The following is a 26,411-nucleotide window of genomic DNA, read 5'->3' on the forward strand; positions in this document are numbered from 1 at the left end:
ATTTCGAATAAGAAGAGTAATGTTTTTATTTGTAGTATTGGTATTACAGTTGTGATGGTGGTAAAAGTATTGTGAAAAGTTAAGTTTTGTTGTGTGGTAATTGTAAGTTTATTTTTCATTAATTGGAATATTGGCTGGTATGTGGACTCTATCATTCTACATTATAACCGTTTTTAAAAGTTACATCAATAAATTAATGGAGTTATCATTAAATGAAATTGGTACAAATCTGGCAAAAGCTCGATGGTTAAAACTTTAAAGTAAAAATTGAAATTCGAAGATCGAATAATTTCTTCTTCTATAGCCTACTTTCAAACTTCTTGAGCTTATCTCTGATAGATCTTATTATATTAATTGTTGTCCGTGCTACTTTTTTTATTATTATTTAGCCCCGAGAATTACTTCATATAAAATATTATTATTGGGCAATGGATAAATATTGTCATCTAGTTATTTACCAAGCCTGTGTTAAATTTGAAATCTAAAGTACAGGGTATTCGGAAAGTCACTGTGGAGTTTTGTCTGTTAATAAATATATAAATGCACAGTGACTTTCCGAACACCCTGTATTAGGTATGCCACAAAAAATGATATGACATATCGTATGTTATATATGCCATACTGTTTTTGTGGTAACACAGTTTTTTTTTATTTATTCTAATGTCTAAACTATAAAGTATAAGCTTATGATAAAGAAGTAATCACTGAATAATTTCTAAGATGCTAAGTGGAATTTATTGTGTGAACACATGGTTCATAAACCTACATTATATTTATAACATTCATTACTGTATTTATATAATGATGGTTTATCATATCATTATTATAAGGTAGCTAAAACAGGAAATGATAATTACAGCTTTTTACTTGTTTTTAGAATTTTTTATGTAGTTTTCTCACAGCAAGGTTGTGGCTTCTTTACCTGGTTTGGAACAAAAAGATAAAATTGATAGTTTATGATATTGATAGTAAAGATAATAACAACAACAAATGATTGGCATTAAAATATATATAACAGTGTGTTATTATTCCTTACCATAATTATGATTGTTAATTACTTAAATAAAATTTATACTACTTACATCTTACTTACTTGGTGTACTTTATACCATCACTGATATTATTTGTGATTTATAATATAAATGGTGCTCAGACCATTACCTATTCTGTCGCAGTCAGCCCTGGTATTTTGTGAATTGAAAGACCTTGCTGATGTTGGATATGTTAGATATAGTGCAGTTGATGGATTATTACACTTTCTTTGGTGTAACTCGTAAGTTCTTGAAATTTATTATAATCTTCCATAAATTTATTTCAGTGATTTAATTTTCGATGTGTTTTAGAAATTTCTCTTGGATAACAAAAACCTCACTGGTCTGATTTCTACTGGATGTAGCAGAATCTATTGATTTAATGCTAGTTTTAAAAGGAAAGCTTGCAGTGTGAATTTATGCTTTATTAATGTGATACTTTAATGAAGTTCAATAAATTTGAAATGATTGAAAATTATTCTGAAGAAATTTGTGATCAGTCAATTACTGAAACTACCAAAAACAAAATCCATCTTCTGCTGTGAGATTCAGAGGCACCCTTATGAATCAGATCTAGCTCCCACATTGTCCTCAGTCATTTTATAGCTACTTCAAGGAGAGAGTCTGTACCTAAAAACCCAGTTATTAGAACTGCATGTTTCACTTGAGTATGTGTGTTCAGACATGGTTCTGCTAACTCAGGAGTATAAACACAGTTGCAAACATAGTAAACACAAAATCAAATGCCAGATGAAGTTATAGAAACCATGAACATTTAATTGAGATCCTTATCAAGTTAGTGATTTTCCAGGTTCATGTCAGTCCATCATCCTACCTGGCCATGTAGGTAACCCTGAGTTAACTTGCAAAGTTTGTTTTGCTATCTCTAAAACAATGGAAGAAGTTTGTAGATAAACATACAACATGGATTAGTATAAGATATTTATTAAGTTATTCACATAAATGAATTTTATTTACTGTTATTATGTGTTAAGTTATGTATTGAATACTTTTAGAGAGAAGAAAAGAGAACCAAAAGAATGGGTACTGATAGCTTAACAAGTGATTCTCACCACAGGGGCTACGATCACACAATTCGTTTCTGGCAAGCTCACAGTGGAATTTGCCAAAGAACTGTTCAACATGCAGACTCTGTATCTTTTTCAAGTAGATACAGTCTTAACATCTGTGTGGTGTTATGAATTAGGAATCATAGATATGCTTTCTTGCACTACTTGTGAAGTTCTATTTAATTGTTCATGTTGTAATCATTTAGTAGCCAGAAAACTTAACACCATGTGGAGATGAAATACCAAGACCTTCTTTCTAGTTAGACACAAATAAAACTTGTTAATCAGTACTTGTATCCACCAAAATGTTAACATTATTTGCATCTTCTGTTCTGCCAGACTGTTTCAGAAACTAATAACTATTTAACATGAGGTTATATTACTTGAAATTAACCTAGATTCAGACTTCCAAGTTACATTGTATTTATGTATTCATACTAGTTTACTGAATTTTCTTTAAACACTTTTAAACATGTTCACACAATAGTAATTATAAATTTTATACCCATATCCATGTTATGGGCAACAACTTTTATTCTAGTTTTAAAATGGGAAACATGGACTCATAACCTGTCATCAGAGGTTATCTCCATTTACACTGTATTTTCAGAAATAGCTGTTAATGAACTCAGCTGTTTTTTTATTAAATTTTTTGGAGTAAATTACATCAGTTTTTTATCCTTTATGCACATGTGTAATTTTTAAATATTTGCAGGCTATTTTTCATGTTTTTTACTCAAATGGTTGCTAGAGGGCACAAGGTTAAATCTAGCAATCCACCTCGGACTGAGTGCATCACTTGTAAACGAGTTAACGTTAAATAAAACATTACAACAATATGTGGTGAGGATCTGAACTTCTGTGACCAGAAAATTAAATATAAACATGATATCAATGTTCTCAGATAGAAGAATATTTCTACTGAATAAGTTAGTAGATCTGCAGTTGGTTTTAGTTGTTAAATCACTTTACTACAGAAAAGTGTGAACTTGCTATCCAACTTTTTGTGACTTTGAAAATGTTTATTTGGTTTGTGAAAGCCATTATTTCAAGATGGTTTATGAAGGTATACTGCAGAACGTTCTGGTAACACACAATCCTTTATAAGAACTGAATTTTGGCAAAGTGGAAAATATTGGTTAAAACCAGGGACAACTAATATTGTAAAATGGAAGTCCTAATCCACAGATATTATCCCAGCATTTTGTTCTATTAAATTCAGTTTTCTGTCTGTTACTAACCCCAGTTTATTGCCAATATAATTTAGAATTGAATGTAAACTATATAGTTGAATACCATAAAATATAGTTTTGAAACAATGTGTGTGATAGTTCAGGATATTAAGGTTTAAACTGTAAAAACTGGATTCTTCCTTTACTTGAGCAAAGCAGGTGAATGCTTTGGATATCACACCAGACAGACAACTGCTTGCAGCTGCAGGTATGTATATTATAGAATTATTTATACTTTTCAGTTCTCACATTTCATAACCTTCTGAATCTCAAAAATAAAACAAAGTGAATGAGCACTGTGATGTCCCACATTTGATTTTTGTTTATAAATAGACACAATTTAAGCTTTTGTATTTTTAGATTTTTCATTAAATGAAGAGTTACTTGGTGCTTGTTAGGAAACTTAATATAAGCAATATATGTATTTATTACTAAATTTTGAAGTGAATTATATATTGATAATAAATAATTATTAGCGGAATAAAAATCAAAAAATAATTTATTTTTGACCTTCAATTTACATTTTATTTTTTAATAGTTTCTTTTTGTAATTCTAATCTTGTTTTTAATTACCACATTCATAAAAATGATTTGAAAGAAGAACAGAAATATTTTTGCCATTAGATTAACTCATTATTTTCTGTTTATTTAGATTCTTTATATACAAGCTTAATGAAAGGTTTGCTTATGTTGTAAATTTTACTAATGAAATAAATGAGGTTGTCCACTTTCTTTGGTTTCAATAGGATGATTTGGTCTTTCGGGAACTACCAGCTCTTAATTGGGCTTTACACGGCTTCGTGAATTATCACAATGTTTTCTCATGTCTTTTATAGCCTTTCATCCCAGATGCTTGTATCTTTAAGATGATGGCTTATCTTATAAACAATGTACAATAAGAACTGAATGTGTATCACATATGAAAGTATAGATTCTTTATAACAAATTACACTTCTGAACTATGTGTTCAGTATAAACTGTTAAGTTCATCAAAAACATTTATCTTTAAGTAAGAACATTGTTTTGTGTTTTAATGAATACAGGGTGTTACTCATTTCTAATAGGCTTCAAATAGAACTTGTTCCTAGCCAACTTCTCTGGGTGATACTATCCTACCCATTCTGTAATTTATTTCACTAATTCACTGCACAACAGTTTTTTTGAAAAGTTTTTGCTGATTGTGACACATACCTGGTGGGTATGCACAAATATAGTTCTGGTTTTGCTTCATCACGTAGGAACTCTGAGAAATAGATGGTTAACTGTTTACCAGCAATAATGTATTTAATTGCGTTTATGTTTCTAATACGCTATTAAGTTCAACATAATTAAAAGTGTTTTGCTCCTGATTTTCGTTTGTATTCAATGTCCGATGGATCATGTTGCAGTGTCCAACAGTAGTCAGCAAGCATTGACAGACTCCAGTTGCCCTGATATCGTTTTTCCATTGTCGTAATGTCCTGGTGAAACCTTTCACCGTGTTTGTCACTGACAGCACCAAGATTTATGGGTAAGAAGTCCAACCGTGAGTGGAGGAAATGAATCTTGAGTGACATGTTGCACTTCATTGTTTTGTGTGCTTTGAGAAGTTTGTCTACCAGCTGAATGTAATGTGGGGCTCTGTAATTGCCAAGAAAATTGTCAACAACGTCTTTGAAGGCTTTCCAGGCAATCTTTTCTGGCCCAACTAACAGTTCTTTGAACCTCTTGTCACTCATAACATGTCTAATCTGAGGCCCAACAAAAATGCCCTCTTTGATCTTGGCTTCAGTTATTCTTGGGAACATCTGTCTTAAATAACGAAAATCTTTGCCTTCTTTGTTCATTGCTTTCATGAAATTCTTCATAATTTCCAATTTTATGTGAAGAGACAAAAAAATATTTGCCAGGTCGATAAGAGGTTCATGCATCACATTTTTCTGTCCTGGAACTAACTTTTTACAGAGTGACCAGCTCTGTCTAGAATAATGTGACTCTTTGGCACGACTGTCCCATTCACAGATGAAACAACAGTACTTTGTATAGCCAAGCTGCAGTCCCAGTAACAGAGCAACGACTTTCAGATCTCCACAGATATTCCAGTTGTACTTGTTGTACTGGATGTGCTTCAGCAACATTTCCATGTTCTCGTAGGTTTCTTTCATGTGTGCTGCATAGCCAACAGGTACTGATGAGTGAACGTTGTCATTGTGTAACAGAACAGCTTTGAGGCTTGACATTGATGAATCAATAAAGAGATGCCACTCTTAAGGGTCATGGTCACAACCCAAAGCAGAGAACAATCCTTCGATGTCAACACAGAAACAGAGACTGTCAACTTCTGCAAAGAATTTGGTTATATCATCTTGGCGGCTTCAAAAACAAATTTTTGTACCTGGTGACAGCAAACACCATTCCTGCAGTTTCAACCCAGCAATTGGCTTTTGCTTTTGACAGACCCAAATCTCTGACCAGATCGTTTAATTCTGACTGTGTTATGAGATGTGGATCTCCTGAGGAGCGCGGTTCAAAATCTGGATCAATGTCACTGCCATTTCCCTGCATTGCAGTTTATTCATCTGGTTCATCTAAGTTCCATTCCTCTGATGGTTTCAGAATTGGAAGACTGTCATCATGTGGCATGGGTCTCATTGCTGAAGGCAGATTAGGGTATTCATTTGACTTCTTGTTTTTGGAAGAAAAACCAGACACATTAGTCAAACAGAAGTAACAGGCCGTCACATGGTCTTTCTGTTCTCGCCATATCATTGGGACAGCAAACGGCATTGTCTTTTGAGTGCCTCTGAGCCAAGCTCTCAGACAGACAGCACATGTTGCACAACGAATGTGAGGCACCTATTCCTGGCCTTGATCACCAATTTAAAGCCAAAGTACAGATGATATGCTTTCTTCACAAGACATATTGACAGACACCAGTTGTCCTGTAAAACATCTATAATATCTAACTTGTTATGGTGCTACTGAGGCAGTGATGTATTCTGAAACAATACGTACACACTATAAGGTCTATATTAATCCAATGAGCAGTATCTGTGTAAGCAAGCCACTTTTATAGTCTGCTGAGACAGTGTCAAGCTGGCTTCGGCCTGCCAAGGCTGTATATTTCCAAAGAACAGCTTCCACCCTGGCCTGATTTCATGCCTGGACATGCCCAGACTGCACAAAACATTGTTCATAGGTCTCTTACAGAAACGAACATTTTTGGACACAAATATAAGAAAAACGTGACAAAACTGAATATTTTGATGAAACAGTACATAATAGACAAATTAGGATGTGATTTTTGTGATCTATATACAAGGAACACCCAACAGTGTTCAAGAAGCAAAAACTTTGTTGTGCAGTGAACCTGTTGATAACAGATAGCCTTCTGTACTTGAACCAATTTCAGTCATATTTAGGAAGTGAAAGAAAATCTTGGATGGTGAAAAATAAAGATGTTTTGTGATTTATCAGATTCTCTGTGAGATGTTTACCTCTCTGTATTTCATACTGATTTTGAAGCAAAGTAAAGGCCCTTACATTTTTACAAATACATGTATATTTTTCTCAAAATATTGTATATGTTTTTTATCAAAAGATTGTAGATGTTTATTTTCTCAAAAGTGGCTGTAATGTTGCAGCTAGAGATTTTTGGAACTAAACTAGGTCCAGGAAAATGATTTTCTTTTAGAATCTGTATTTCATGAATATATAAATCAGCATGTGGTTGATACCGTCACTGGTAAAATAGTTAATAACAGTGTATATAACTGTGTGGTTGACAGCGTCACTGGTAAAATAGTTAATAACAAGTATATCACTGTGTGGTTGATAGCATCACTGGTAAAATAGTTAATAACAGTGTATATCACTGTGTGGTTGATAGCATCACTGGTAAAATAGTTAATAACAAGTATATCACTGTGTGGTTGATAGCATCACTGGTAAAATGGTTATTAACAATGTATATCACCGTGTGGTTGATAGCATCACTGGTAAAATAGTTAATAACAAGTATATCACTGTGTGGTTGATAGGGTCACTGGTAAAATAGTTAACAGTGTATATCACCGTGTGGTTGATACCATCACTGGTAAAATAGTTAACAGTGTATATCACCATGTGGTTGATACCATCACTGGTAAAATAGTTAATAACAAGTATATCACTGTGTGGTTGATAGGGTCACTGGTAAAATAGTTAATAACATTGTATATCACTGTGTGGTTGATAGGGTCACTGGTAAAATGGTTATTAACAGTGTATATCACCGTGTGGTTGATAGCATCACTGGTAAAATGGTTAATAACATTGTATATCACCGTGTGGTTGATACCATCACTGGTAAAATAGTTAATAACATTGTATATCACTGTGTGGTTGATAGCATCACTGGTAAAATAATTGATAACAGTGTATATCACCGTGTGGTTGATACCATCACTGGTAAAATAGTTATTAACAGTGTATATCACTGTGTGGTTGATAGGGTCACTGGTAAAATCGTTAATAACAGTATATATCATTGTGTGGTTGATAGCATCACTGGTAAAATCGTTAATAACAGTATATATCATTGTGTGGTTGATAGCATCACTGGTAAAATGGTTAATAACATTGTATATCACCGTGTGGTTGATAGCATCACTGGTAAAATAGTTATTAACAGTGTATATCACTGTGTGGTTGATAGGGTCACTGGTAAAATCGTTAATAACAGTATATATCATTGTGTGGTTGATAGCATCACTGGTAAAATGGTTAATAACATTGTATATCACCGTGTGGTTGATAGCATCACTGGTAAAATGGTTAATAACATTGTATATCACTGTGTGGTTGATAGCATCACTGGTAAAATGGTTAATAACAAGTATATCACTGTGTGGTTGATACCATCACTGGTAAAATGGTTAATAACAGTGTATATCACCGTGTGGTTGATAGGGTCACTGGTAAAATGGTTATTAACAGTGTATATCACCGTGTGGTTGATAGGGTCACTGGTAAAATGGTTAATAACAAGTATATCACTGTGTGGTTGATACCATCACTGGTAAAATGGTTAATAACATTGTGTATCACTGTGTGGTTGATAGCATCAGTGGTAAAATAGTTAATAACAGTGTATATAACTGTGTGGTTGATACCATCACTGGTAAAATGGTTAATAACATTGTATATCACCATGTGGTTGATAGGGTCACTGGTAAAATAGTTATTAACAGTGTATATCACCGTGTGGTTGATACCATCACTGGTAAAATAATTGATAACAGTGTATATCACCATGTGGTTGATACCATCACTGGTAAAATAGTTATTAACAGTGTATATCACCGTGTGGTTGATACCATCACTGGTAAAATAGTTATTAACAGTGTATATCACTGTGTGGTTGATAGGGTCACTGGTAAAATAGTTAATAACAGTATATATCATAGTGTGGTTGATAGCATCACTGGTAAAATAATTGATAACAGTGTATATCACCATGTGGTTGATACCATCACTGGTAAAATAGTTATTAACAGTGTATATCACCGTGTGGTTGATACCATCACTGGTAAAATAGTTATTAACAGTGTATATCACTGTGTGGTTGATAGGGTCACTGGTAAAATAGTTAATAACAGTGTATATCACTGTGTGGTTGATAGCATCACTGGTAAAATGGTTAATAACAGTGTATATCACTGTGTGGTTGATAGCATCACTGGTAAAATAGTTAATAACAGTGTATATCACTGTGTGGTTGATAGCATCACTGGTAAAATAGTTAATAACAGTGTATATAACTGTGTGGTTGATAGCATCACTGGTAAAATAGTTAATAACAGTGTATATCACTGTGTGGTTGATAGCATCACTGGTAAAATAGTTAATAACAGTGTATATCACCATGTGGTTGATAGGGTCACTGGTAAAATAGTTAATAACAGTGTATATAACTGTGTGGTTGATAGCATCACTGGTAAAATAGTTATTAACAGTGTATATCACCATGTGGTTGATAGGGTCACTGGTAAAATAGTTAACAGTGTATATCACTGTGTGGTTGATAGCATCACTGGTAAAATAGTTAATAACATTGTATATCATTGTGTGGTTGATAGCATCACTGGTAAAATGGTTAATAACATTGTATATCACTGTGTGGTTGATAGCATCACTGGTAAAATAGTTAATAACAGTGTATATAACTGTGTGGTTGATAGCATCACTGGTAAAATGGTTAATAACAGTGTATATCACCATGTGGTTGATAGCATCACTGGTAAAATAGTTAATAACAGTGTATATAACTGTGTGGTTGATAGCATCACTGGTAAAATGGTTAATAACATTGTATATCACTGTGTGGTTGATAGCATCACTGGTAAAATAGTTAATAACATTGTATATCACCATGTGGTTGATAGGGTCACTGGTAAAATAGTTAATAACATTGTATATCACTGTGTGGTTGATAGCATCACTGGTAAAATAGTTAATAACAGTGTATATAACTGTGTGGTTGATAGCATCACTGGTAAAATAGTTAATAACAGTGTATATAACTGTGTGGTTGATAGCATCACTGGTAAAATGGTTAATAACATTGTATATCACCATGTGGTTGATAGGGTCACTGGTAAAATGGTTAATAACATTGTATATCACCATGTGGTTGATAGGGTCACTGGTAAAATAGTTAATAACAGTGTATATAACTGTGTGGTTGATAGCATCACTGGTAAAATGGTTAATAACATTGTATATCACCATGTGGTTGATAGGGTCACTGGTAAAATAGTTATTAACAGTGTATATCACCATGTGGTTGATAGGGTCACTGGTAAAATAGTTAACAGTGTATATCACTGTGTGGTTGATAGCATCACTGGTAAAATAGTTAATAACATTGTATATCACTGTGTGGTTGATAGCATCACTGGTAAAATAGTTAATAACATTGTATATCACTGTGTGGTTGATAGCATCACTGGTAAAATAGTTAATAACAGTGTATATCACCGTGTGGTTGATAGGGTCACTGGTAAAATGGTTAATAACATTGTATATCACCGTGTGGTTGATAGGGTCACTGGTAAAATAGTTAATAACAGTGTATATCACCGTGTGGTTGATAGGGTCACTGGTAAAATAGTTAACAGTGTATATCACTGTGTGGTTGATAGCATCACTGGTAAAATAGTTAATAACATTGTATATCACCATGTGGTTGATAGGGTCACTGGTAAAATAGTTAACAGTGTATATCACTGTGTGGTTGATAGCATCACTGGTAAAATAGTTAATAACATTGTATATCACCATGTGGTTGATAGGGTCACTGGTAAAATAGTTAACAGTGTATATCACTGTGTGGTTGATAGCATCACTGGTAAAATAGTTAATAACATTGTATATCATTGTGTGGTTGATAGCATCACTGGTAAAATAGTTAATAACATTGTATATCACTGTGTGGTTGATAGCATCACTGGTAAAATAGTTAATAACAGTGTATATAACTGTGTGGTTGATAGCATCACTGGTAAAATGGTTAATAACATTGTATATCACCATGTGGTTGATAGGGTCACTGGTAAAATAGTTAACAGTGTATATCACTGTGTGGTTGATAGCATCACTGGTAAAATAGTTAATAACATTGTATATCACCGTGTGGTTGATAGCATCACTGGTAAAATGGTTAATAACATTGTATATCACCGTGTGGTTGATAGCATCACTGGTAAAATGGTTAATAACATTGTATATCACCGTGTGGTTGATAGCATCACTGGTAAAATGGTTAATAACATTGTATATCACCGTGTGGTTGATAGGGTCACTGGTAAAATAGTTAATAACAGTGTATATCACCGTGTGGTTGATAGGGTCACTGGTAAAATAGTTAATAACATTGTATATCACCGTGTGGTTGATAGGGTCACTGGTAAAATAGTTAATAACAAGTATATCACTGTGTGGTTGATACCATCACTGGTAAAATAGTTAATAACAATGTGTATCACTGTGTGGTTGATAGGGTCACTGGTAAAATGGTTATTAACAGTGTATATCACCGTGTGGTTAATAGCATCAGTGGTAAAATAGTTAATAACAAGTATATATCATTGTGTGGTTGATAGCATCACTGGTAAAATGGTTAATAACATTGTATATCACCGTGTGGTTGATAGGCTCACTGGTAAAATAGTTAATAACAGTGTATATCACCGTGTGGTTGATAGCATCACTGGTAAAATGGTTAATAACATTGTATATCACCATGTGGTTGATAGGGTCACTGGTAAAATAGTTAATAACAATGTGTATCACTGTGTGGTTGATAGGGTCACTGGTAAAATGGTTAATAACATTGTATATCACCGTGTGGTTGATAGCATCACTGGTAAAATAGTTATTAACAGTGTATATCACCGTGTGGTTGATAGCATCACTGGTAAAATAGTTAATAACAGTGTATATCACCGTGTGGTTGATAGCATCACTGGTAAAATAGTTAATAACAGTGTATATCACCATGTGGTTGATAGGGTCACTGGTAAAATAGTTAATAACAGTGTATATCACCGTGTGGTTGATACCATCACTGGTAAAATAGTTATTAACAGTGTATATCACTGTGTGGTTGATAGGGTCACTGGTAAAATCGTTAATAACAGTATATATCATTGTGTGGTTGATAGCATCACTGGTAAAATCGTTAATAACAGTATATATCATTGTGTGGTTGATAGCATCACTGGTAAAATGGTTAATAACATTGTATATCACCGTGTGGTTGATAGCATCACTGGTAAAATAGTTATTAACAGTGTATATCACTGTGTGGTTGATAGGGTCACTGGTAAAATCGTTAATAACAGTATATATCATTGTGTGGTTGATAGCATCACTGGTAAAATGGTTAATAACATTGTATATCACCGTGTGGTTGATAGCATCACTGGTAAAATGGTTAATAACATTGTATATCACTGTGTGGTTGATAGCATCACTGGTAAAATGGTTAATAACAAGTATATCACTGTGTGGTTGATACCATCACTGGTAAAATGGTTAATAACAGTATATCACCGTGTGGTTGATAGGGTCACTGGTAAAATGGTTATTAACAGTGTATATCACCGTGTGGTTGATAGGGTCACTGGTAAAATGGTTAATAACAAGTATATCACTGTGTGGTTGATACCATCACTGGTAAAATGGTTATTAACAGTCTATATCACCGTGTGGTTGATAGCATCAGTGGTAAAATAGTTAATAACAGTGTATATAACTGTATGGTTGATACCATCACTGGTAAAATGGTTAATAACATTGTATATCACAATGTGGTTGATAGGGTCACTGGTAAAATAGTTAATAACAGTATATATCACTGTGTGGTTGATAGCATCACTGGTAAAATAGTTAATAACAGTATATATCACTGTGTGGTTGATAGCATCAGTGGTAAAATAGTTAATAACAGTGTATATCACCGTGTGGTTGATACCATCAGTGGTAAAATAGTTAATAACAGTGTATATCACTGTGTGGTTGATACCATCACTGGTAAAATGGTTAATAACATTGTATATCACCATGTGGTTGATAGGGTCACTGGTAAAATAGTTAATAACAGTGTATATAACTGTGTGGTTGATACCATCACTGGTAAAATAGTTAATAACAGTATATATCACTGTGTGGTTGATAGCATCAGTGGTAAAATAGTTAATAACAGTGTATATCACTGTGTGGTTGATAGCATCAGTGGTAAAATAGTTAATAACAGTGTATATCACTGTGTGGTTGATACCATCACTGGTAAAATAGTTAATAACAGTGTATATCACCGTGTGGTTGATAGCATCAGTGGTAAAATAGTTAATAACAGTGTATATCACTGTGTGGTTGATAGAATCACTGGTAAAATAGTTAACAGTGTATATCACCGTGTGGTTGATAGCATCAGTGGTAAAATAGTTAATAACAGTGTATATCACTGTGTGGTTGATACCATCACTGGTAAAATAGTTAATAACAGTGTATATCACCGTGTGGTTGATAGCATCAGTGGTAAAATAGTTAATAACAGTGTATATGACTGTGTGGTTGATACCATCACTGGTAAAATAGTTAATAACAGTGTATATCACCGTGTGGTTGATAGCATCACTGGTAAAATAGTTAATAACAGTATATATCACTGTGTGGTTGATAGCATCAGTGGTAAAATAGTTAATAACAGTGTATATCACTGTGTGGTTGATAGAATCACTGGTAAAATAGTTAATAACAAGTATATCACTGTGTGGTTGATAGCATCACTGGTAAAATAGTTGATAACAGTGTATATCACTGTGTGGTTGATAGCATCACTGGTAAAATAGTTAATAACAGTGTATATCACCGTGTGGTTGATAGCATCACTGGTAAAATAGTTAATAACAGTGTATATCACCGTGTGGTTGATAGCATCACTGGTAAAATAGTTAATAACAGTGTATATCACCGTGTGGTTGATAGCATCACTGGTAAAATAGTTAATAACAGTGTATATCACCGTGTGGTTGATACCATCACTGGTAAAATAGTTAATAACAGTGTATATCACTGTGTGGTTGATAGCATCACTGGTAAAATAATTGATAACAGTGTATATCATAGTGTGGTTGATAGCATCACTGGTAAAATAGTTATTAACAGTGTATATCACCGTGTGGTTGATAGCATCACTGGTTAAATAGTTAATAACAGTGTATATCACTGTGTGGTTGATAGCATCACTGGTAAAATAGTTAATAACAATGTATATCACTGTGTGGTTGATAGCATCACTGGTAAAATAATTGATAACAGTGTATATCACCGTGTGGTTGATAGCATCAGTGGTAAAATAGTTAATAACAGTGTATATCATAGTGTGGTTGATAGCATCACTGGTAAAATAGTTAATAACAATGTATATCACTGTGTGGTTGATAGCATCACTGGTAAAATAATTGATAACAGTGTATATCATAGTGTGGTTGATAGCATCACTGGTAAAATAGTTAATAACAGTGTTTATCACCGTGTGGTTGATAGCATCACTGGTAAAATAGTTAATAACAAGTATATCACTGTGTGGTTGATACCATCACTGGTAAAATAGTTATTAACAGTGTATATCACCGTGTGGTTGATACCATCACTGGTAAAATAGTTATTAACAGTGTATATCACCGTGTGGTTGATACCATCACTGGTAAAATAGTTATTAACAGTGTATATCATCGTGTGGTTGATACCATCACTGGTAAAATAGTTATTAACAGTGTATATCACCGTGTGGTTGATACCATCACTGGTAAAATAGTTAATAACAAGTATATCACTGTGTGGTTGATACCATCACTGGTAAAATAGTTAATAACTGTATATCACTGTGTGGTTGATAGCATCACTGGTAAAATAGTTATTAACAGTGTATATCACCGTGTGGTTGATACCATCACTGGTAAAATAGTTAATAACAATGTATATCACCGTGTGGTTGATAGCATCACTGGTAAAATAGTTAATAACAGTGTATATCACCGTGTGGTTGATACCATCACTGGTAAAATAGTTAATAACAGTGTATATCACCGTGTGGTTGATAGCATCACTGGTAAAATAATTGATAACAGTGTATATCACCGTGTGGTTGATACCATCACTAGTAAAATAGTTAATAACAGTGTATATCACTGTGTGGTTCATAGCATCAGTGGTAAAATAGTTAACAGTGTATATCACCGTGTGGTTGATAGCATCACTGGTAAAATACTTAATAACAGTATATCACCGTGTGGTTGATAGCATCAGTGGTAAAATAGTTAATAACAGTGTATATCACTGTGTGGTTGATAGCATCACTGGTAAAATAATTGATAACAGTGTATATCATAGTGTGGTTGATAGCATCACTGGTAAAATAGTTATTAACAGTGTATATCACCGTGTGGTTGATAGCATCACTGGTTAAATAGTTGATAACAGTGTATATCACTGTGTGGTTGATAGCATCAGTGGTAAAATAGTTAATAACAGTGTATATCACTGTGTGGTTGATAGCATCACTGGTAAAATAGTTATTAACAGTGTATATCACTGTGTGGTTGATAGCATCACTGGTAAAATAATTGATAACAGTGTATATCATAGTGTGGTTGATAGCATCACTGGTAAAATAGTTATTAACAGTGTATATCACCGTGTGGTTGATAGCATCACTGGTAAAATAGTTATTAACAGTGTATATCACCGTGTGGTTGATAGCATCACTGGTTAAATAGTTAATAACAGTGTATATCACTGTGTGGTTGATAGCATCACTGGTAAAATAGTTAATAACAGTGTATATAACTGTGTGGTTGATACCATCACTGGTAAAATAGTTAATAACAGTGTATATCACCGTGTGGTTGATAGCATCACTGGTAAAATAGTTAATAACAGTGTATATCACTGTGTGGTTGATAGCATCACTGGTAAAATAGTTATTAACAGTGTATATCACCGTGTGGTTGATAGCATCACTGGTTAAATAGTTAATAACAGTGTATATCACTGTGTGGTTGATACCATCACTGGTAAAATGGTTAATAACAGTGTATATCACTGTGTGGTTGATACCATCACTGGTAAAATGGTTAATAACAGTGTATATCACTGTGTGGTTGATACCATCACTGGTTAAATAGTTAATAACAGTGTATATCACTGTGTGGTTGATACCATCACTGGTAAAATAGTTATTAACAGTGTATATCACCGTGTGGTTGATACCATCACTGGTAAAATAGTTAATAACAGTATATATCACCATGTGGTTGATAGGGTCAGTGGTAAAATGGTTAATAACAAGTATATCACTGTGTGGTTGATAGGGTCACTGGTAAAATGGTTATTAACAGTGTATATCACCGTGTGGTTGATAGCATCAGTGGTAAAATAGTTAATAACAGTGTATATAACTGTGTGGTTGATAGCATCACTGGTAAAATGGTTATTAACAGTGTATATCACTGTGTGGTTGATAGGGTCACTGGTAAAATAGTTAATAACAGTGTATATAACTGTGTGGTTGATAGGGTCACTGGTAAAATAGTTAATAACATTGTATATCACCATGTGGTTGATAGGGTCACTGGTAAAATAGTTAATAACAGTGTATATCACTGTGTGGTTGATAGCATCACTGGTAAAATAGTTAATAACAATGTATATCACTGTGTGGTTGATAGCATCACTGGTAAAATAGTTAATAACAATGTATATCACTGTGTGGTTGATAGCATCACTGGTAAAATAATTGATAACAGTGTATATCATAGTGTGGTTGATAGCATCACTGGTAAAATAGTTATTAACAGTGTATATCACCGTGTGGTTGATAGCATCACTGGTAAAATAGTTATTAACAGTGTATATCACCGTGTGGTTGATACCATCACTGGTAAAATAGTTATTAACAGTGTATATCACCGTGTGGTTGATACCATCACTGGTAAAATAGTTATTAACAGTGTATATCACCGTGTGGTTGATACCATCACTGGTAAAATAGTTAATAACAAGTATATCACCGTGTGGTTGATACCATCACTGGTAAAATAGTTATTAACAGTGTATATCACCGTGTGGTTGATACCATCACTGGTAAAATAGTTAATAACATTGTATATCACCGTGTGGTTGATACCATCACTGGTAAAATAGTTAATAACAGTGTATATCACCGTGTGGTTGATAGCATCACTGGTAAAATAGTTAATAACAGTGTATATCACCGTGTGGTTGATAGCATCACTGGTAAAATAATTGATAACAGTGTATATCACCGTGTGGTTGATACCATCACTGGTAAAATAGTTAATAACAGTATATATCACTGTGTGGTTCATAGCATCAGTGGTAAAATAGTTAATAACAGTGTATATCACTGTGTGGTTCATAGCATCACTGGTAAAATAGTTAATAACAGTGTATATCACTGTGTGGTTCATAGCATCAGTGGTAAAATAGTTAATAACAGTGTATATCACCGTGTGGTTGATAGCATCACTGGTAAAATAGTTAATAACAGTATATCACCGTGTGGTTGATAGCATCAGTGGTAAAATAGTTAATAACAGTGTATATCACTGTGTGGTTGATAGCATCACTGGTAAAATAGTTATTAACAGTGTATATCACTGTGTGGTTGATAGCATCACTGGTAAAATAATTGATAACAGTGTATATCATAGTGTGGTTGATAGCATCACTGGTAAAATAGTTATTAACAGTGTATATCACCGTGTGGTTGATAGCATCACTGGTTAAATAGTTAATAACAGTGTATATCACTGTGTGGTTGATAGCATCACTGGTTAAATAGTTAATAACAGTGTATATCACTGTGTGGTTGATACCATCACTGGTAAAATAGTTAATAACAAGTATATCACTGTGTGGTTGATAGCATCACTGGTAAAATAGTTAATAACAGTGTATATCACTGTGTGGTTGATAGCATCACTGGTAAAATAGTTATTAACAGTGTATATCACCGTGTGGTTGATAGCATCACTGGTTAAATAGTTAATAACAGTGTATATCACTGTGTGGTTGATACCATCACTGGTAAAATAGTTAATAACAGTGTATATCACTGTGTGGTTGATACCATCACTGGTTAAATAGTTAATAACAGTGTATATCACTGTGTGGTTGATACCATCACTGGTAAAATAGTTATTAACAGTGTATATCACCATGTGGTTGATACCATCACTGGTAAAATAGTTAATAACAGTGTATATCACCGTGTGGTTGATAGCATCACTGGTAAAATAATTGATAACAGTGTATATCACCGTGTGGTTGATACCATCACTGGTAAAATAGTTATTAACAGTGTATATCACCATGTGGTTGATACCATCACTGGTAAAATAGTTAATAACAGTGTATATCACCGTGTGGTTGATAGCATCACTGGTAAAATAATTGATAACAGTGTATATCACCGTGTGGTTGATACCATCACTGGTAAAATAGTTAATAACAGTATATATCACTGTGTGGTTGATAGCATCAGTGGTAAAATAGTTAATAACAGTGTATATCACCGTGTGGTTGATAGCATCAGTGGTAAAATAGTTAATAACAGTGTATATCACCGTGTGGTTGATAGCATCACTGGTAAAATAGTTAATAACAGTGTATATCACTGTGTGGTTGATAGCATCACTGGTAAAATAGTTAATAACATTGTATATCACTGTGTGGTTGATAGCATCACTGGTAAAATAATTAATAACAGTGTATATCATAGTGTGGTTGATACCATCACTGGTAAAATAGTTAATAACAGTATATATCACTGTGTGGTTCATAGCATCAGTGGTAAAATAGTTAATAACAGTGTATATCACTGTGTGGTTCATAGCATCAGTGGTAAAATAGTTAATAACAGTGTATATCACCGTGTGGTTGATAGCATGACTGGTAAAATAGTTAATAACAGTATATATCACTGTGTGGTTCATAGCATCAGTGGTAAAATAGTTAATAACAGTGTATATCACTGTGTGGTTCATAGCATCAGTGGTAAAATAGTTAATAACAGTGTATATCACCGTGTGGTTGATAGCATCACTGGTAAAATAGATAATAACAGTGTATATCACCATGTGGTTGATAGCATCACTGGTAAAATAGTTAATAACAATGTATATCACCGTGTGGTTGATACCATCACTGGTAAAATAGTTAATAACAGTGTATATCACCGTGTGGTTGATAGCATCACTGGTAAAATAGTTAATAACATTGTGTATCACTGTGTGGTTGATAGCATCACTGGTAAAATAGTTAACATTGTGTATCACCGTGTGGTTGATAGCATCACTGGTAAAATAGTTAACATTGTATATCACTGTGTGGTTGATAGCATCACTGGTAAAATAGTTAATAACATTGTGTATCACTGTGTGGTTGATAGCATCACTGGTAAAATAGTTAATAACAGTGTATATCACCGTGTGGTTGATACCATCACTGGTAAAATAGTTAATAACATTGTGTATCACTGTGTGGTTGATAGCATCACTGGTAAAATAGTTAATAACAGTGTATATCACCGTGTGGTTGATACCATCACTGGTAAAATAGTTAATAACATTGTGTATCACTGTGTGGTTGATAGCATCACTGGTAAAATAGTTAATAACATTGTGTATCACCGTGTGGTTGATAGCATCACTGGTAAAATAGTTAACATTGTATATCGCTGTGTGGTTGATAGCATCACTGGTAAAATAGTTAATAACATTGTGTATCACTGTGTGGTTGATAGCATCACTGGTAAAATAGTTAATAACAGTGTATATCATCGTGTGGTTGATACCATCACTGGTAAAATAATTGATAACAGTGTATATCACCATGTGGCTGATAGGATCGCGGTTAATAAAGGTGTATATCACCATGTGGCTGATAGGATCACTGGTAATAACAGTATATGTCACCATGTGGCTAATGGGGATCACTGGTAGTAACAGTATATGTCACCATGTGGCTAATGGGATCACTTGTTGTAACAGTATATGTCACCATGTGGCTGATAGGATCACAGATTATCTAATTTCTTTCTAAAGTCAAGACTTCTGTCAAAAATGGAGAATAGTAAAGAATGTTATGTTGAGTTAACAAGTTGTTAGTAGAGTAAAAACAACAGATTAGACATGTAAATATTTACAGGTGTTTTACTTTAAGTGTAAGATGTTTTATAGGCTATCAGCATGTAAGAATGTATGACATTAACTCCAACAATCCAAGCCCAGTGGTCAACTATGAGGGTGGACAAGGAGCAAGCAGGAACTTCACAGCTGTTGGTTTTCAAGAAGAAGGAAGATTCATGTTTACTGGAGGGGATGATTGTTATGCCAAGATTTGGGACCTCAGGTATGAAGACTTAGTCACTACATAGATTCCCTTAATAGTAAAGAAATCAAGAGTACCATGCACGTTTGTTAGATATAAACCACTACAGTTATTATTTGTGGCTATACTGTAACACCCATATATTGTAGAGTCCTTAATAAAAACTAAAGCTTGCACTGTTCTTATAGTAAGCTTTAAACCCAAACAGTCTCTACATAGTTCAATGGACATAAACATGTTTGTGTTTTTTATAGAGAACAGTGTATAGTCATGTTCTTCACACGTCTTACTGCTACTGAGCCTACATTATTTGTTTGTAAAGATGACACGTTCAAACAGAAATATTTTTACTTTTCAAAATCTTTGAGCACTCACACTGTGAAAAGTTGATTGGTTTTGCAGAAAGAATGCGATATGTTAGTACTATGACTATTATATACTGTACATTTCAGTAAAATATTAAGACAAACATTCTGTGTTGGTGATTCTTTTGAAAAATTTATAGGTTTATTTGGGAGTTAAGAGATGTAGGTTTAGATTATCGTCATTGTATGGGAGTTAGTGAAGAGATGTATGGTTAGATTCTCGTCATTGTATGGGAATTAGTGAAGAAATGTATGGTTAGATTCTCGTCATTGTATGGGAGTTAGTGAAGAGATGTATGATTAGATTCTCGTCATTGTATGGGAATTAGTAAAGAAATGTATGGTTAGATTCTCGTCATTGTATGGGAATTAGTGAAGAAATGTATGGTTAGATTCTCGTCATTGTATGGGAGTTAGTGAAGAGATGTTGGTTTAGATTCTCCTGTTTGTATGGGAGTTAGTGAAGAGATGTAGGTTTAGATTCTCATTATTGTATGGGAGTTAGTGAAGAGATGTAGGTTTAGATTCTCTTTGCTGTATAGGAGTTAGTGAAGATATGTAGGTTTAGATTCTCTTTACTGTATGGGAGTTAGTGAAGAGATGTAGGTTTAGATTCTCATCATTGTATGGGAGTTAGTGAAGAGATGTAGGTTTAGATTCTCTTTACTGTATAGGAGTTAGTGAAGAGATGTAGGTTTAGATTCTCTTTACTGTATAGAAGTTAGTGAGGAGATGTGCAGTAAGATTCTCGTCATTGTATGGAAATTAGTGAGGAAGATGTGCAGTTAGATTCTCGTCATTGTATGGGAGTGAGTGAAGAAATGTGGAGTTAGATTCTCGTCATTGTATGGGAGTTGGTGAAGAGATGTATGGTTAGATTCTCCTTATTGTATGGGAGTTAGTGAAGAGATGTAGGTTTAGATTCTCATTATTGTTATATGTTAAAGATCAAAGAATGTTCAGTGTCAGCGGATTTTCCAAGCAAATCATCCTGTCAACACCGTTTGTCTTCACCCTAATCAAGGAGAACTTTTCATTGGTGATCAGAATGGTCTGATACACGTGTGGGATTTAAGAACCGATCACAATGAACAGTTGGTGAGTGTTCTAAGTATTCTACAAATGTTCAATACATATAAGATACTGGTATAGATGGCCTGTGACTATATATTAGGTTGTCCAGAAATAAATGTCATTTTTGAACTGCTAAGTATAAACCAGTGTTGTAAAACATGCTTTAATCAAAGTAAGCACCATTTGCTTCAACACACTTTTGCCAACATGTAATAATGGTGTTTAAGCCTCTGCTGTAGAAATCGTAGTTTCTATGGTCAGTGAACTCCCTGAAAGCTTCTTCTGTAGCTGCTCGGTTTTGAAAGTGTTTATTGTTCCAAAAGTTGTGAAAGTGCTTGAAAAAATGAAAATCTGTAAGGAAAGGTCTGGGGAATAAGGTGGATGAGGCAGAACCTCAATTCCAATATTGTTCTATTTTTGGAGCATCAGCCTTGACAGATCTCATAAAGCCCACTTTGTTGATCTTCATTGCAGAATCCACTGATCTAACTCAAGTGGTTGGCAATGCTTGATTTGCTTGTGCCTAGCTTTTCTGCAAGTTCATGTGATGTTGTGGGAGGGTCTGTCTTAACTGCTTACCTTAATGTGTTTTAATCTGAGGATGGCTTCCTTCCACGACCTTCGTGGTCCCCAAGACTTTCATCTCCATGCCAAAACCTTTGGAACCAATGGGGAACTGTATGTCCAGTAACAGATCCATGGCCAAATGTCTGGTTGATGTTCCATGTGGTTTTGATAGCTTTTCGTCCAAGTTTGAAGTTGTAGAGAAAATCAGATCGAAAGTCCTTCTTGTCCATGCTGCCTTAGGGGTTGCAAAACTTATTCTGAATAGAACTGAAACAGCAGACAGTAAAGAGACCTTGCAAGTGACAACACAAATGATACCTTACTCAATATTCAGCTTCTACATGTCATTATGAGAATTCCAGCATTTGTTTCTAGACAACATAATATATATTATGTAAACCTGTATTTTTACCTTTGTTTTAATTATATGTTTTGAAGTTGATTAAGAGCAAATGTTCATGTTGAAACATTTAATTCTGTTGTAGGATTCTGAACATTTGAAAACTGACTTACCTAATGGAATATTCATTTCATTCTCCAATGTCTAGATTTATAATTCCTAAGCATGAGCCAATTCTATTTTAAATCACTGCTATAGTTTGTAAAATGTAACTAGAAAGTCTTGGACCCAATAAACATCAAGTTTTCCAACATAATTTTTTTTTTACCCTACTACCTGTTGTAGAAAATTGTTAATTTTTATGTTTTCCACAACCAGAACTAACTTTGGTAATTATATTTTCTGAACACAAAATATGAATATTTACTTGTGTTGCTTTCTACAAACTAGGTTTCTTCCAGTTAAGGGAACTTGTGAGTTTTTAAGAATTCCCATAACTGGAAGAAACCTAGTTTGTAGAAAGCAACACAAGTAAAGCAAAGAAACACTTTATCCATTATTGGTTATTTTTTGGTATACAGTTCTGTATTTTGATATCTGTTGGTTATACATGTTACGAGTTTGGTGCCTTTTTCTAGTATTCTATGTGATTAATGTTCATTTTTCCCAAATGTAATAAAATTCCTCATCTACTTAAGATGTCAAACATGTGTAAAATAAGTTGTAACACTATGTACAAAGAAAACAACAAATGATTGAATAATTTGTAACTATGTACAAAGAAAACAACAAATGATTGAATAAGTTGTAACACTATGTACAAAGAAAACAACAAATGATTGAAATATATTCCAGAATTAAACCTTGTGATGAAATTAATTAAAGCAAGTTGGTAATTAATTTGTTGCTGTTTTGATGTGTGAATGGTAGCTATGACAACAAGAATTACTATTAAAAAAGGAAATGCATGTATTAATTTGAAGACAACATTTATCTTTAAGCAGCATTTTACAAACATGTTGTTTTGTTGAATCATAAGACTTAAAGGTCATTTGGTGCACCCTAAATCTTGAAGCAGTTACCAAGATATTATTCTTGAGGAACCTGATAAAGAGTCCATCAGTCTCAGAGTTCAAAGATTAGTCAAATAGTTAATGTCCGCTAATACATTGTACTGTTTTATGTGAATGTCACAGGTTGTTGATGTAGACATATCGATCCAACACTTGCATATAAACTCGGAAGGAGAGTATCTGGCTGTGGTGGATAACAAGGTATGTTTTACAGTTTGATGATAAGATAGGAACTGAATGCATTTTTCTTGTAATAAACTTTTCAAGTCAGTTATTTTCAGAAAAAGTCACTTTTATACACATGTCAAACATAGAAAAATTGATTTAGTTTTACAAACTGAAATTACCATTGAACAGAATTTAACTGTTTTCACCACAATATAATGTTTGGCAGTTAATTTACTTAATGTTTTATGTATAGGATACAAGTTATCAGATTATGTGAATACTGCTTGTATGTGCCATATTTTAATAATTTAATGACTGGGGATTTGATATTATAAGGGGAATACCAGAAATATATTTGTTTTCCTGAAGAAAAGTCTTACAAACCATATAACACTGCATTCAGTGTGAAAATGTTGTAATACTTCTCTATGGAGCATGTTAAAAGAAATTATAGGCATACCGAGGGCCTTTATGGTAATCATTCAGTTAAACTTGAGAAATATCATTGAAATATGTAGAAGCTACTAGAAAAGTATTGTACATTGTGTACCACGTTTACACAGCTAGCCTTATTTTTTGTAATAATATTGACCAATTGTTTACAACATCTGGATTATTAACTGAGCCCCCCCCCCAAAAAAAAAACAAAAAAAAACAGCCAATGCTCTTTTGTTAGCCTTTAGCATCCACAGTTCTTAAGGTTTGAATAACTTGTATATTAACTTCTGGTTTTTGTCTTAACATTTCTTCAGTGACTGAAGGTACCAAGTGATGTACTTTTACTGACTTCCAGTTTTAAACATCATACATACAATGTTTGCATCTCCCCTTCCTTCTAGATAATAGGACTTTATTGATTTTTGAAACGTTTTAGACAAATACTGCACATGTATCACATAATATTATAAATTCATCGTGGTGTTTGGCCAGTACAAGACCCATTAAAACTTCATTTTTGAAAAAAATAAAAAAATTGTGTTTGTGTTAATTTTCTTTTTTCACAGGGAAACTGTTATGTCTACAGTCTTCATGGTGAAAATGATACTTGTTCTTCCCAACCTCGAAGAGAGCTTAAACTCCCAAGCACACAAGATGTACGCCTTGAAGTGCAAGTTTAGTCCAGACTCGCAGTAAGTGAATTAAAGTGTGAAATTGTAATCAAACCATGCGATAAATTAGTTGGATATATAAACTGAATTAAGAAAACTAGTTTATAAGTTTATAGATTGTAAACATAGAACATAATTTCAATTACAAACAAATTATTTTTATTAATGTTTAGCAGGTCTTTGAAACAATATGTTAGTAATTAATAAGGAGATTTGACATTCTGTACACAGTGTTGTTTCTGCATCAACCACTAGGCGAGTCCACAAATTAGAGTATGTAATAAGAGTTTAAAGTATAATTTAATAACACTGGTGCTATATATATCTTTCCTTGTTCAGTCTGCTCGTAACAACATCTGCTGACAGTACAGCAAAGATATGGAGAATGACTGAACTCCTTGGAATGAAAGACCAGAATGAAACACAACCAGAATATAAAAGTAGTGTACCTCAGACTGGAAAGAGCTGGTACACTCTAGAAGCTATGCCTTTAGTAGAGTTGAAGGAAGACGGCCAGCGATGGGTATGGGACGTAGCTTTCAGTGCAGACTCGCAGTATGTTTTAACAGGTGAGGAATGTTTTCATGTACCACTCAATAGAGAAATTATTTTCTTTCTCATTTCCCACTTGCACATGTTGTTCACTGTATTGTTTTATACACAAACCACATACACAGTAATAGATTCTTCAAACAGCTGAATAAAATTTTTCTGAAAGGAAGGTACGTGTTGATAATGACACTGTGCTGTTTATCTAACAGTATTGTACTGTTCTTATTCCATTACTGGGAAAACGTATCAAACACCACACACTAGCTGAGGTAAATTAATACCATATCTTTTCACTCACTGAATTTTAAGAAGCCCAGTTGTAAATACCAAACTAAGTAAGATGTTAGAGGAAAGGGTGTAAAATTGAAATTTTAAAATATCTAAATATAACCTCAGTGTTCTTAGAATGCAATAAATAAATATACTGTGACAGTTTTATTTCCATGACAACCAGGTGATGTGTTTTTACAGCTCATTCTGACAGTCATGCACGATTGTGGAGCATTTCCACAGGAGAAGTGAAACGAGTACAGCGGACACCAAAAGGCTTTAACGGCATTAGCTTTCAGGGATGGTTCATAAATATGCGATTGTAATATCAGTTCTCTTGTAAATAAAGACTTGAATCAGTTTACATTGTTTATATAAATAGTTCATCCTTGAAGTAGTTTAGTTATTCACCTGCTACTACAAGGTAGCTCTGGGACAGTGTGGAGAATAAACATACACGAACTTGATCTATTATCATCATGATAGTCTAGTTTTAAAAATAATTTCACTTTATTGTTGTAAAGAGGAGGGTTTATTTTATGAAGTTTCCATTTACCATAAATAATATACTCTGTTCTGAAGCCAGTTTAATGGCTTCAAAGATTTCACCATCCTTAAT

At 33.7% G+C, this 26,411-nt stretch overlaps 1 pseudogene across 1 annotated transcript; it reads left to right on the top strand.

The window, feature by feature from the left end:
• On the top strand, positions 1-26,156 carry LOC143224646 (target of rapamycin complex subunit lst8-like; annotated as a pseudogene). Its single transcript, XR_013013387.1, has 9 exons — positions 1-137; positions 2,048-2,185; positions 3,490-3,541; positions 20,124-20,295; positions 21,587-21,737; positions 23,817-23,894; positions 24,866-24,991; positions 25,310-25,539; positions 25,994-26,156. The product of XR_013013387.1 is annotated as a target of rapamycin complex subunit lst8-like (transcript).
• The last annotated feature ends 255 nt before the right edge of the window (positions 26,157-26,411 follow it).

The sequence above is a fragment of the Tachypleus tridentatus genome, chromosome 9 (assembly GCF_004210375.1).
Source record: "Tachypleus tridentatus isolate NWPU-2018 chromosome 9, ASM421037v1, whole genome shotgun sequence".
NCBI classification, from domain to species: Eukaryota; Metazoa; Arthropoda; class Merostomata; order Xiphosura; family Limulidae; genus Tachypleus; species Tachypleus tridentatus.